This window comes from Sylvia atricapilla, chromosome 7 (genome assembly GCF_009819655.1).
Source record: "Sylvia atricapilla isolate bSylAtr1 chromosome 7, bSylAtr1.pri, whole genome shotgun sequence".
Lineage (NCBI taxonomy): Eukaryota > Metazoa > Chordata > Aves > Passeriformes > Sylviidae > Sylvia > Sylvia atricapilla.
The window spans coordinates 36,226,236-36,238,722 of record NC_089146.1 but is presented as its reverse complement, the minus strand read 5'-3'; positions in this window follow the sequence as shown (position 1 = coordinate 36,238,722).

The following is a 12,487-nucleotide window of genomic DNA, read 5'->3' as shown; positions in this document are numbered from 1 at the left end:
TTTTATATAATATTGAGACCACAGGGTTCCTATTTTTCTTGCAGAGACTTTTACCAGGTTCACTTTTTTCGCCTTGAGAAGCTTTTTGCTGCTTCTGATCATCTCCGAAAGGAAAATTTCAGTAACTTTCTTACAAGTTTAATCAACTCCCCCAAGAGAGAAAAATTCCACTTGGGAGCAGCCTTTAAAAATGGTGCCATAAGTGATCCCTCACCTGGGTTTTCCAAAATCTTCTTTCTCAGAAGTAAACTTTATTCCACCCCTCATCCTCTTGCTCCTGTCTGCTGGGTGTTTGCAGCCAGCTGGATGATGAAGGGAAGAATTAGGATTCATTGCTGTATTTTTTCCTGTGCACACAAATAAAGTACACCCAGGCATGGGATTATTTATTCATAGGTGTGGGGAAATGGTATAAGGACTTCAAACAAAATTAACATTTAAAAAATGCATGAAAAGTGGTTGCAATATTTAGCCCTGCTTTAGACGTGGAGATTTGGTTTTTCCTCCTCTGAACTTTTTGAAAGAACTCTTGTTTCTAAAATCAAGCACCTAGAGATGTCAGAGGATAATTGGGTATTAAATTGAAATAAATCACCTCCGTTTCTGTGAAGCCCCCACCAGTGGTTGAATATTCGACCCTTTTGTGAACACTGAAAAAATTGGAATAACTGAGGAAGTTTAAAAATTCTTTGTGATATTTTTGGTTACCTGAGAGAACTTCACAGGCAGAGAATTTACTCTGAATTTTGATCTCTCTGAGCCACACCAGAGCTCCTGGGTCACATTTGCACCAGGCTGGGTAAAACACAACTTCGTACTTAGAAGATTTTGGAGTCTTCTGCCTTTTACTTCTGCCTTGTGCCAGCAGAAGGAATGAATTTGGAGAAGGGATTTGAGTAGAGCTGAGCTCTGAGGTTGGTGCTGCTCAGTTCTCTGCAGTAAGCCAGACCTAAGAGCTTCTCTCCATTTCTTTGCTCCTCTCTGTTTTTCAGTTCAGAGAAAAAGCCATTTGAAGGAAAAAGGACTCAAATACTCTCCCAGAGACTCTTGTTCCCATCAGTGAGGCCCAGCTGGGAGGATCTGCTCAGGAAGTACAACTCAGGTTCAAATACCTGTTTTAGTTCCAGGCCTGTCTGGGTCAAAGAGGGGAAGGAAGAGTTTTCCTTCTGCTCAAATATTGCAATGTTTTTCATGTATTGTAATGTTTTAATCAATTTAAATAGTGTGGACAGACTAATTTCTTTTACCTGAGAGTCGTATGGATGCTTGTGAGGAAGCTCACAGGAATTTTTTTTAGAAGGGGAGATTTGAAAAATCTCCGGCAAAAAGGCATTGATGCTTCCAACTTTTGTCTGGCACAGGAAATAAAGGCTGGAGAAAAGGTACCAGGGGCTGTACAGGTGATTTCTGTGGCAGAGAATATCTTCAGATTAGGGATTTTTCAGGAGATGATAGCAAAGGGGGGCAGGGGAAACAAAGGAAATTGAGATAAAGATTTAAAAGGAACAGAAGTCAGGGGAGGTCTTGCATTTGACCTTCTCTGAGTATTTATTACCTCTGAGTTCACATCTTCTGTGTGCCTGTGTAAAAATGGGAAAGGGGAGAGGGAGGGGAAAGAATGCCTGGTTTTTCTCCTGGCCAGAGGAAGGTTTGGCAGAGCCAGGGCAATGGCTGGTGATGGCAGCACCACCAGGGGAGCTCCTAGCTGCCTGGGGACAGGAGGATCCTCACCCACCCTGCTGGCTGCCAGCGCTGCTCCTCTGCTCCCAGCTGAGGAATTTGCTGCCTGTAGCACAGGGACAACGTCTGGGATAAGCTGAGCAGCTCCTGTGGGTGGAGAAGAATGTTTCAGAGGGCTGAACTCAGCCTTCTTCTCCCTGGGAGGATGGAGAGGGAGGAGGGTGTGCCAGGCTCGTCCTGGGGTGGTGGTCTCACTGTGTCTGCTGCCTTGGAAGGACCATGGTGATGATTTCTTAAGTTTGAGCTTTCATATATTCAGATTCTGTGGTGCGCAGGGGTGAGCTCTGAGCTCACAGTCAGTGTCACTCAGCTCTGCACACAGCAGGGACACAAAACAAATCCTTCTCCTGCTGCACACCAAGGACAACTTTCAGCCCCAAAGCACAAACAAGGGTGGGCTGGAGGGAGGGACAAGAAGGATGGGACCTCACAGCCTGGGGCTGGAATGGGACAATTAAACCCCAATATGAAAATGGACCAAAAATCTATAAAAATGTGAGAGCTCATGACCGTTTGTCCATTTTGTGTCCCCCTTGGGTGTAGCCCTGGTCAGGCTCTGTCCTGCCCAAGGTGGATCCTGGAGGCCTCTCAATAAATCCCTACTTTATTCTCCAGCTCTGTCCGATGTCTGTTCCAGCTCAGCCTTCCCAAGGCATCAGTGGGGCTGCTGGATATTCCTGAGCCATGATAATTGAAAGTCTCTGTTTTTTTAATGGTCTCCCATTTTTTACATCGTGGATTGTATTTGTTGGATGGTTGGTTCAGTGTGAGCAAAGTGAATTTTCCCAGTAGGAGGAGAGGAGGGTCTGGGAAGAGCTCGTTGAAGCCTCTCAGCTCTTCAAGGGGGAAGAGAAGACAAGACAAGAAGACAGACTTTTAGCAGAACCTGTTAAAGGCCTCTGGAGAAGGGTTAATGGATTTAACCTGGAGGGTTTAGGTTGATTCATATTGGATGTCAGGAAAGAGTGTTTTACCATGAGGGCAGTGAGGCCCTGGCACAGTTGCCCAGAGAAAGCTGGGGCTGCCCCTGGATCCCTGGAAGTGTCCAAGGCCAGGCTGGACAGGGCTTGGAACCACCTGGGATAGTGGAAGGTGTCCCTGCGCATGGAAGGGAAATTTATCTAGATGACTTTAAAGGTCCTTCCCCATCCAATCCATGATTCTGTGAATCATTCCTTGATTTTATTCTGCCAGTGAAGCTGGATCAGCATTAATGCTGCTGGACTGGGGATATTCTCAAAGCCTGGGAGCCCAGCCCTGTTCCAGTGGAGCCTTTGTGACCCCTGGCGTGGTGACGCTGTGTCTGGTGGTGGTGACAATGCCCCGAGGCCTGATCCAGCTCAAAGTGACACTGCTGGCAGGCTCTGTGCAGGAATCAGAGCTGGTTCAGGGCTGTCAGCTGCAGACACCCAGAGCTGTCCATTCTTTGCAAGCCATGTTTTGAAAGCTCAAGGTCTCCAAGTCCTTGAGCTGTTGGCTGGAAACTCCCAGAGAAGCTTCCAGGAGCCTGCTTCTCCCATCTGCTCCCGTGAAGGTAAATGTGACAATTCACTCTGGGGACAGCCCTGACTTCCTTCATTAGCTCCACATTAGTCTGATGCTGCTCATTTTTCCTGGAGCCTGGTGTGGGAGCTGCGGGAATAGAGCTGGGATGCACGGTTAGTTCAGGTGACGGAAGCTGCTCCTGGGGATGAACTCCCTGCACCTGTGCCCTGCAGGTTGTTCCTCCTGGTGGTTTGGCATCCCAAGATCCCATTTTTCTGGGTGAAATCCCAAGTAACTCAAGGCTGGACTCTTGAGAACTCTGTTCCTTCTTGCTTTGTTATTTTTCCGTATTTATTCTGTTCCTTCTTGCCTTGTTATTTTTCCATGTTTATTCCGTGCTGCCACAGGAGTGATCAGTAGAATCCTTGAACTGGAGCCAGCAGGACTTGTAGGAGCCAGCCTGGAATGACTTCCCAGTGCTGCTCCTGACATTCCTGCCACCTGAACAGGCTCCCTGGGCACTTCTGGAAGGGATTGGTTCCCAGCTGATGGATGGCATCTCATTGCACGGTGGTGATGCAGAATTCCTGCTATTCCCAATGGAATCCTGGCTCTTTGGGAAGGCTGATGGCACCAAATGGCTGTCATTCCTTGGAAAAATCTTCCTGAGGAGATAATCCTTCCTGGCTGGCTTTAGCAGCTTCACAAAAATGTCCAACCCACTGAATAAATGCAGAATTCCACTTTTTGCATGCATTCTAATGCAGTTTGCCTACTTTAGAAAACCACTAATACATTTTTTTTAAGTCTTCAAAAGGGCAGTTCCCTTATTTTTAAATTAGATTCTGTTTGATTGCCCTCCCCCCAAATAATGAGGTACCACCACGTGTCACTCCAGAAGCCACAAGCAGAGAGCTCCTCTCATCAGTGCACTGAAATGGTCTGGTTGGGATTTTCTGAGCCAAATGTAAATGTGCTTGATGAGACACAAGGGGACGGGGCTGGGGCTGGGGAGAAATGGCTTTTAGCAGCAGATGCAGACAAAAGGATTGGATTTCAGTCCACAAAAAGTCAAAGACAAAAATGAAATAGAGACTGGAGTCCCAAATGGAGGGAGGAGGTGTCAGAATTTGGAAGGCTGAACAGCTGTAGCCTGTTTATGCGTTTCAATCCATTGTTAGAGGGCTGGAAATTACACAAAAAGCTAAGGGCATTTAAATTCTGTTTTCTTAGAAAAGATCTGCAGTTGACCAAGACAGGCTACGAAAAGAAATGCAAAATTTACAAAGAGTTTTTGGCTTATATGGAATGAACCTAAAATACATTGAAAGATTCTTCTGAGTGGGTGTTGTGGGGAAAACACTTGAAATCACAGAAAGAAGATGAAATGATTGGGATATCTCCTGGTATCAAAAATCTGATCAGTGTCTGGAACCTGCTCTCCCAAAGTCCATAACCTACAGCTGAGGATATTCCTCCTATGAAAACTCTTTACTGGCTACCTAGAGAAGCATTTTTTTTCTCCAAGTGTTGAAAAGTGGAATGTTTCTGACCTTTAACAATGATGATATTTGATTCTGGTGAAAAAAAGGAAGCAAGAAGTAATTATGAAATATTTTTATTGGCTCCAGCAGCAGCTCTGCAGTGCAGATGGTTTAAATTACCCACCTCGAGGTTGGAGTGTAAGGCTCAGATCCATCTCCACAGTTTTAATATTTAAAGCAAGGTACTAACTTGCTGGCCTAGATCTTGAAAGCAGCTTAATTGAGCCTTTAAAAGCTGATAGTTCTCTCCTGTTGTACACGAGTCAACAAACACTTTTCCCTCTCCCGTTCCCCGGCAGTGCTTTACTCACACTCAGACAGTGACAGGTTGAAGGGAAGGGATTTTGTTCCCCACATTTCAGCAGAATGTGAATCCTGATGGAAGCAGCTGGACTCCACTGTTTTGTTTGCTCTGTGACTGAAGCCAAAGGGGGGATCCCAGCCTGGTTTGGGTTGGGAGGGACCTTAAAGCTCATCCTGTTCCACCCTTGCCATGCCCAGGGACACCTCCCACTGTCCCAGAGTGCTCCAAGCCCCATCCAGCCTGGCCTGGGACACCTCCAGGGATGGAGCATCCACAGCTTCTCTGAGAACTTGTGCCAGTGTTTTGCCACTCTCACTGTGGAAAATTTCTTCCTTAAATCCCATTCTTTCCTCTCCATCCCACCTTAACTTACTGCTAACCAGCTGCTACTTCCAACAAGCTCTGGTGTTTGCCTTGTTTTTTCCCTTTTTATTTTTCTCCTTCTCCTTCTCCTTCTCCTTCTCCTTCTCCTTCTCCTTCTCCTTCTCCTTCTCCTTCTCCTTCTCCTTCTCCTTCTCCTTCTCCTTCTCCTTCTCCTTCTCCTTCTCCTTCTCCTTCTCCTTCTCCTTCTCCTTCTCCTTCTCCTTCTCCTTCTCCTTCTCCTTCTCCTTCTCCTTCTCCTTCTCCTTCTCCTTCTCCTTCTCCTTCTCCTTCTCCTTCTCCTTCTCCTTCTCCCCTTCCCCTTCTCCTCCTTCTTTTTCTTTTTCTTCTCCTTCTTCTCTCACTTTTATTTTTTCCCTTTCCTTTCCTTGTTTTATTTTTTAAAATAAATTTCTTTTGGCTTAAGGGATGGAGTAGTTTGACAGGTCAAAGAAGCCTCCTGTCCGTCTTTGGTGTCTGTGTCCTGCTGGAGAACTTGCTAAAAGATTTGACCCCGAAATGTCAGGGTAGGGCACTGTGGGGCTGCTTTGCTTCAGCTTTCAGAGAAACCCAGAATCCCAAGATGGTTTGGGTGGGAAGGGGCCTTAAAGCCCCTCTACTTCCAACCTGACACTTCCCACGAGACCAGATTGCTCCCAGCCCTGTCCATCCTGGCTTGTTTAAATGCAGAGAGGCTGGGGTGGGATGAATTCCCCGGACCTCACTGTCCAGCAGAATCCCTGTCCACCTCAAACCCTCAGAGTGCTGCCCCTGGGACAGAGCAGCCCACAAGAGCTGCTCAGGGCTTGGTGAGTCTCAAAAACAAACCTTACACCTTCATTTTTCTGTGAAGAACTGAGGATTAAACCCCTTTTTCATGCCCCAGCTCAGTCTCCACTCCAGAGCCAGCAGGAGAGGAAGGAAGGAGCCGAGTTCATGGAAAGCTCCCTGTTGGTGGGTGAAGTTTTCCCAAAAAGTCACAGCCGTGTGTCAGACAAAGAGAAGCAGGGAGGAGTGGGATGGCTGCAGCCAGGCTCACAGATGTGGTGGGTTCCCTCCAGACAATCCCTGCCAGGCCCTGGAGTGAGAGCTGGGAATTCAGGCTGGAGCCACGCTTCCTCCAAACCCACACAGAGCACTCGGAGCGAAAGCGAGCTCCACTTCCCAATTTGGGTTTGCACAGAAAAACTACAATTCTCAAAAGCCTCTGACTGTTGTTTTTCTAACAAGTTAAACAGATGGATTGGAAATAGTATTTACTGTTTATTTCCTCAACATATCAATATGTGAGGAGCCAGTATAAATTACGGTTTGACTGCAAACAAACCAACCCACGCCAAAGCAATAGAGTAAACACTGGTGTATTTTGTTTCAAGTCAATATTATGGGAATTTAGATGGCTGATGTTTCTGTTTTTACTGGCTATCTCTGACTGGCTGAATTTTCAGCCCTGCAATAGAAAGAAAGAACGACGGGTTAAGGTTTTTTTAGGGGAAGTTGCCGTGGTGGTTGCTCCACAGAACATCAGAAGGTTGTCACTTCAGAAGTCACAGGCTTTAGCAATAGAAACAAGATCCTACCTATTTCAGAACTGTTACTTTTTTTTTTTTTTCTCTTTTTTTCCCATGAGAAGAACAAGTGTGAAGCCGTTGCCAGGTACTCTGATGGTGGGGTTGATGGTACAGCAATCTGTTCCTCCCTCTTTTCCTGGCTTGGGCTTTATTTTCTGTGCTGACTTCTTGACCTTTCCGGGAGCCAGTTGAGAGCCCTAAACCAGCAGAAAATCCACACTACCAAAACAACGACAAAAAAGGTGTTTTGTGCCATTTAAGTCCCCCCAGATTGCTCATCCTGAAGGAGGGAAATGGGGGCTGAGGAGGCTGAGAATGAGGAGATGAAGAAGGAGCACCTTTTGGCAAAGATGAGCCATGAAATTGGCTCATCTGAGTTGTGTCCCTGCAGTCTGCACACCAAACCCCCCAAAGTGATGCATGTCGAGCTCGTTACAGCTCAGCCTGCGTGTTATTAATTTAACATTAACATTATTAATTTAACATGCAGCCCAGCAAATGAGTGGAGATGTCAGCTCTTGACCAACCTGTCTCTCTGACCACGTGCTCCCAGCTGCAGTTTCCCAAACAGCATCTCGTGGAAATTGAGACCAGATGAAACAAGGGAATGTAAAAAGAGTGAATTGAATATACTCCCCAAATTATTCACTTATTTCAACAAACAAGAATCCCACTGATGTAATATATGACTGGTTTTGATGCTAAAAGCAAATCAAGAGCTGGAATGTACTTACGTGGCTAGACAGTAAATATCTCTGAGTCCTTCTAATCCATTAAACTGCAAGAGTATGTCTGCTTGTCTAAATGGAAGGAGACATCTCTTCTCCCTACCACTGTCATTTACTCCTCCGCTTCCTGCTTCTTTAGCCTTTTCTTTTTTTTTTTTTTTTTACTCTTTTTTTTTTTTTTTTTCTCTTAAAAATAGGGCTCCTTTTGTATGTGTGAAACTACTGCTACTCCCACTTCAGTTTTCTCCTGAAAGCCGGGTGGAAGTGCTGTAGGAATTAGATGGCTGCAGCTTTTCCCCCGGGAGTTTCACTCTGTGGAACCCAGAGCGTGGCCTGAAGCTGGAGGTGGGCTTGAACCTCCAGCCCTGTTCTTTGTGTTCTGCTTTTTTGGGGTGTTTGCTGTCACCCTCCTGGCCTGGTGTTGCAGATGAACACCCCAAATCCATCCCAAATCCAACTGTGAAATATCCTGGTGCCACTGGATTGGACATTCCCACTGCATCCCAGTATGCCCGAAGCTTCGTGACAAGGTAGAGCCAAGTGCTTTTTCAGGGGAACACCTTTAAGGTTGATAAGTGTTGGTCCAGCTCCAGGAAATAGTAATTTCAGGATGTTTCAGCCAGCCAACCTGGCTCGGGGTGTCCCAGCAGGTGAGCTGAGACCAGGATGCAAAAAGAGGTGGAGGTGTCACAGTTTCCATGTTTTCCAGTTTATCTGTGTTTTAAACTGACTGGAGATGAAATCAGCCCTCAGGGCGCCCTGTAAAGATATTTTGGGTACAAGTGGAGATCCTGAGCATGCAGAGATGGCTGTGGATGTTCACTCCTGCTCCCTGCTGCCTTCACTGTGGTTTTTGTTGCCCTCTCAGGGTTTCAGCTCCTCATCATGTGCATCAAAGCACAAGAGAAAGCTCTTCCCAATTTTCAGTCCTGCACAGAACCCAAGGATTGAAACTCTTCCTCTGGAATCTGTGCTGTGTGATACTTTCTCCTGGGTGATGTTCCAAAATTGCCTGGGATTGAGGTGGTCTTTTTCCTCTGGGAATGGTGTTTGTAGGAAGCTTGTCAGCTGGCTGCTGAGGATTCCCCCCAAGGCATCCCCAGATCAGCCCTGAAGCCCAGAAGCTCTTCCTGTGGCTCGAAGGGCTGATGAGAGCACCCTCATTATCCCAACACACCTATTTCTGAAGGAAAGAGTTGCCTTGACCTTCGCCTGATCCCGCAAACATGAAAGAAAATCAGACTTTTTCCACAATCCTGGCCAAAGGAACACAACTGTGGAAGTTTTCAGTGATGGAGACGAGAGGGAAGGAACCCTCTGCACTTCCCCATTGTCTCCAAACCTCTCAGATCCCAAGTGTCATCCCTTGTGGCTCTGGTTCCCTCGCTGGCTGTGGTGATTTATGGACTCAGTGCCTGGTGTTGCAGACCTTGGGCAGGAGGGGCTCAGTGCCAAGTTTAGTGTGAGCCCCTCTGTGCTCCTGGCTTCTGGAATTCTTGTCCTTTAGGAAAACACACTTTGATTACTTCTTTTTCCCTGGGATTTGTCTGCCCTCAGGTTTTGGAGCCACTAAACCTCTTTGGCAGAGACCTGGTGTAATCAGCTCTTCTGCTTGATTGAAATGTTAGCAAGTCGTTAGTGCAAACACCAAATTACTCAGTGAGGCAACAGCCAGATTTCGAGTCTGAAGGCTCTTTACACCCCCAGTGTTCTAATTTCACATAAATAATACAAATTGGCCCGCATTCTTTATGCAAAATAATGAATGGGAATAATGTGCTGTTTATTACAGACCAGAAATAATATTTCAATTTAGTGACCTGGTTTGGGTGGCAGGTACAGGGGATGTGCATGAAAAGAGATTTACAAGACACAGAGAAGTGACTTTTTACATGGGCAGGTAGTGATAGGACAAGGAGGAATGTTTTTAAGCTAAAAAAGATACTTTAATTAGGTATTGGTAAGAAATTCTTCCCTGTGAAGGTGGGCAGGCCCTGACACAGAGAAGCTGCGGATGCCCCTGGATCCCTGGAAGTGATCCTGGAACACCCTGGGATGGTGGGAGGTGTCCCTGCCCATGGCAAGGGGTGGATTGGGATGGGTTTGGGGTTTTCTTCCAACCCAACCCATTCTGGGGTTCTGTGATGACTGAGTCAGGTCAGCCCGAGCTCCCACCCCTCTCTGCAGCCCTGCAGTGTTGGTGTAACACAGGAATTTCATTTCCCTCACCACAGCATTACCCTCTGGGCACCCAAACTTGAGAGGGGCTGAAAAACAATCAGCTTCATCAGACTTCAGCAATTTCGCTTCAGTGTCTTTGAATCGAGGACAGAACACCAAGCTTTCCCATCCTCCAAAACATGAAGTACCAGCAAATCAGTTCCCAGGTCTGTTGGTTCAACATCTCTTCTCCATCACAGGTGTTCAAGAAGGTCTAGAGTAGAAGATTATTCTGTTGAACTCACAACTGTTCCCTCAATTTTATTAAAATAGTTCCCCATTTGCTGGAAGAGCAATTTTGAAATGTTGCACTTCTGTCACTGGGACTCTGGAAACACCTGAACAGTGGGAATTGGTCTGTGTCAAAGGAAAGTGGACAATTATTTCAAACCTTTCTTTTTCCCTGCTGCAAGTTAGCAACTGCTGGGAGCTGCCGTGTGATTCCTGCACAGCTCCAGCTGGACAAATCCCACCAAGGTGTATAAAAAAACCCGCGCAGCTGAGTGCTGTGTGTGCTCAGCCTGGGAGGGTTGGGTTATTCCCATCTCAAACCCCGTTGCAAATGTTCCTGGCTCTCCCTGAAGCCCAGGTGGGCAGCACGTCGGAGTTGCCACTTCCAGAGCTGTCAAAAATCCCTTTCAAGCCAGGAGACACATGGAAAACTCACTCCCTGCCTTTGAAACATGAAGCTGTGACCTCAGACCACCAAAAAAATGCTGGTCAATGTTTACAGCGCTGTGGGCTCCGTGTTTTCCAGGTCTGGGATCCCTCATTAAATATCTGCCAAGGAGCAGCGCTGCCTTTGATGTCACAGGCCTGAAGGTCTTAGACTTTGCCTCCTTTCGTTGGAAGGGGCAAGTCATAAAAGATAATAACTTTCCTTTGTTGGTTCACACCTCAGAGTGCAGTGCTGAAGTCTTTGTTAGCGAGTTGGAGTCAAGGATTTCTTGCCACTGGGACAAATATAAAAAAGAGCAAACGAGGATTTATTTATAGAGCTCCAGATCCTGCAGAATTCTGAACAACAGATTAAAGGGACTGGTGGTTATTTCATTCTCCAGTGAATGTTTGACTAATTATGAGCTATCTATTTTCTTTCCAAATATCGAAATGGGAAGAAAACAAATGTTTAGCAAACTAAGCCCTGAGTTTGTGTTTCAAACAAATCTGTGAGGAAATGTGTCTTGCATTCACAGCAGGCTCTGCTCTATTAATCCATCAGGGGAATCTGGGGGGAGCACGGCACTACAGGCAGGAGAAGTGGAGGTTTTCAGAAAACTGCCATGGATGTTCTACAACAGTAAATAAAAATACACATTTATGTATTAACCTTCAGCTGCTCAAAACCCAGTTTACCTCGAAACTGGAAGGTGATGTTTGCTTGTGGTGATGTGAAAGACCAAGCTCACTTCTCCTGCTGCATTTTTGTTTAGCTGCAGAATACAGCACAGCTCCTACAGCTGTAGAAATTCCTATTTTGCATTCAGGTGTCTGTCTATGGCCACCACATCCCTGGAATGTCCAAGGCCAGGCTGGACAGGGCTTGGAGCACCCTGGGAGAGTGGAAGGTGTCCCTGCCCATGGGAAAGGTGGAATGGGATCAGATTTAAGGTCCCTTCCCACCCGAAGCAGTGTGGAATTCAATGTTTTATTGTTCAAAACACGCAGTTCAAAACTCACAGTGGCAGATTTACTTTCAGACTATCCCAGGCTCTGGACTTGGCCTCTCCTCAGCTTCCCAAGGTGCTGTTGTTGAGGGTGTGTTTTCCTTCCTGTCACAGAAAACTCCCAATCTGATGCCATAAAACCGTTCCTAAAGGTCTCACACGGTTTATTCCGGGTAGTCCTAAAGAGCAAAGAGCTCCCACAGCAGAAACTCAACGTGCAAATACCTTGCTGGGTGACTTAGGGAAGTTCCTGCCTGAGTCTCAGCTTCCCCATCTGCTAGAAACAGTGCTTTGTAAAAGTTCCTTCAGGTCTGCTGATGAAGATAATTTTTATATATATATATATTTTTTTTTTTTTTTTTTGCAGCTGTGAACACTTTTCATGTGAGAAATCCTGCATAAGTTACACATGGATTCATCACAAAACTGGCAAAAAAGGAAAATATTCCAAAGAGCTATGCCTTTTTTTTTTTTTTTTTAAATTGCATTGGTTAGAGAGGATTAGAATCTGATATTTTCAAGAATAAATAAAAATAAAAGGGATTATTTAAGCAGCTCATGTTCAAAGCCTGCAACTCACAGCGAGTCTGGGTGTTTTGAAGTTTGTAAGGAAATATTCTGAAGCCATTAGGCTGCTGCTGCTGCTTGGAAGCAGAGTGGAGACTTAATTAAAAGTTTGAGGGGGAAGAGAGGATGGTGAAAGTTGTAAAACTATGGGCTGAGGTTTTTGAAAAACATAATCATGCTTTTTCATACGTGAGGGTTTGTAAAAGTGCAGGTTTGGGTGGGAAAGCCTGTTCAGTGCCAGGGTCCACCTGCAGCTCCTGGGTTCTGGGTTTCACTGTCCTCAGAACAACATCCTGGGTGC